The sequence below is a fragment of the Schistocerca americana genome, unplaced genomic scaffold (genome assembly GCF_021461395.2).
Source record: "Schistocerca americana isolate TAMUIC-IGC-003095 unplaced genomic scaffold, iqSchAmer2.1 HiC_scaffold_47, whole genome shotgun sequence".
NCBI lineage: Eukaryota > Metazoa > Arthropoda > Insecta > Orthoptera > Acrididae > Schistocerca > Schistocerca americana.
Genome location: NW_025726203.1, coordinates 1,495,001 through 1,497,500, shown reverse-complemented (window position 1 = coordinate 1,497,500; position 2,500 = coordinate 1,495,001).

Sequence of the window (2,500 nt, the reverse complement as noted above, 5' to 3'; positions counted from 1 at the left end):
CCCCACCCCAGACATGTGACGTCACACAATCGGTATTGACGACTAGACTCATTGCTCATAATCATTTGCCATACACCGGTGGAAGCTGCCGAGACGAGTAACTACATAGCGCGCTCGCCGTGTCACTAATGTACAGAGATACAACAGTGTCGACGGGAACCACATGAAACGTATACACGGCGCTGATTAGTAATAGATAGAGCCATCAGAATACAGATAATATATACAACTGTCCGTATACATACTGAAAGACTCTGCTCACAATCACAACCACACGTCAGCCACACGCTCTTATCACGCACTACTCTCTGCCTGTAACACGCACACAGACAATATGTAAGCACCAGCATGGAACAACACCCAGTGCATCCTCTCCGCCACATTAGACAATCCACACTGTCATAACCAGACTGGGAGGTCCACTCAGAAAACAGAATATCCCACCCTCCCGACAACCACCATTGCTCAGCCAAGCCACCAACACCCACACATGTCCTACACAGGGGTGCACCCAACATCACAATACTGCCTCCTCTCACAGCACACAAACAATGGCAGGAATGAAAGACACACGTCTGCCACAAGCATGGAATGAGAGCGCCGCCTGTCATGAGCCAAAGGTGCATCCTGACGTGGCAAATCAGATGATGCCGCAGGCATCCACTTACTATAATCACAATCAACAAACCGGCCGCCCCCCCCCCCCCCCATTAAACCTTTCCTTACAACAATGTGTACCGTAACCTAACCTATATCGTACCGTAACCTAACCTATATCGTACCTTAACCTAACCTATGTCGTACCGTAACCTAACCTATGTCGTACCGTAACCTAACCTATGTCGTACCGTAACCTAACCTATGTCGTACCGTAACCTAACCTATGTCGTACCGTAACCTAACCTATGTCGTACCGTAACCTAACCTATGTCGTACCGTAACCTAACCTATGTCGTACCGTAACCTAACCTATGTCGTACCGTAACCTAACCTATGTCGTACCGTAACCTAACCTATGTCGTACCGTAACCTAACCTATGTCGTACCGTAACCTAACCTATGTCGTACCGTAACCTAACCTATGTCGTACCGTAACCTAACCTATGTCGTACCGTAACCTAACCTATGTCGTACCGTAACCTAACCTATGTCGTACCTTAACCTAACCTATGTCGTACCTTAACCTAACCTATGTCGTACCTTAACCTAACCTATGTCGTACCTTAACCTAACCTATGTCGTACCTTAACCTAACCTATATTGCGCCTTAACCTAACCTATATTGCGCCTTAACCTAACCTATATTGCGCCTCAATGTAACCTATATTGCGCCTCAATGTAACCTATATTGCGCCTCAATGTAACCTATATTGCGCCTCAATGTAACCTATATTGCGCCTCAATGTAACCTATATTGCGCCTCAATGTAACCTATATTGCGCCTCAATGTAACCTATATTGCGCCTCAATGTAACCTATATTGCGCCTCAATGTAACCTATATTGCGCCTCAATGTAACCTATATTGCGCCTCAATGTAACCTATATTGCGCCGCAATGTAACCTATATTGCGCCGCAATGTAACCTATATTGCGCCGCAATGTAACCTATATTGCGCCGCAATGTAACCTATATTGCGCCGTAACCCAACACACGTTGGGCCTTAACCCAACACACGTTGGGCCTTAACCCAACACACGTTGGGCCTTAACCCAACACACGTTGGGCCTTAACCCAACACACGTTGGGCCTTAACCCAACACACGTTGGGCCTTAACCCAACACACGTTGGGCCTTAACCCAACACACGTTGGGCCTTAACCCAACACACGTTGGGCCTTAACCCAACACACGTTGGGCCTTAACCCAACACACGTTGGGCCTTAACCCAACACACGTTGGGCCTTAACCCAACACACGTTGGGCCTTAACCCAACACACGTTGGGCCTTAACCCAACACACGTTGGGCCTTAACCCAACACACGTTGGGCCTTAACCCAACACACGTTGGGCCTTAACCCAACACACGTTGGGCCTTAACCCAACACACGTTGGGCCTTAACCCAACACATGTTGGGCCTTAACCTGCTCTGTAATTGTCATACGACGCGTTAAATTAGTGTAGTGTTGCCTAACTGCAACCCCCGCAACATAGTTTGCTACTCGCACTGCCCGGTCCGCAGTGTATCGCTTCATGTTAAACACCTTGCAGCTATACACTGTAATGTGGATGGCAGCAGGACGTACATGCTCAATGCCCTTTGCAGTTGTTCATTGGCATTTGCAGTTGTTCATTGGCATTTGCAGTTGTTCATTGGCATTCGCATGGCGAAGCACTTAGCCTACGCTGTGGTACGGCCTGTGTCAACTGTCCGCTGATGTTGTACGTCCAAATCACACACTGTACTGCACATTGGTCCTCATGTACTGAATGATACATCGTGGTACATGTGACCGTACAACGACTGCGCCAACAACGGCGAACCATGCGGTCCAAAT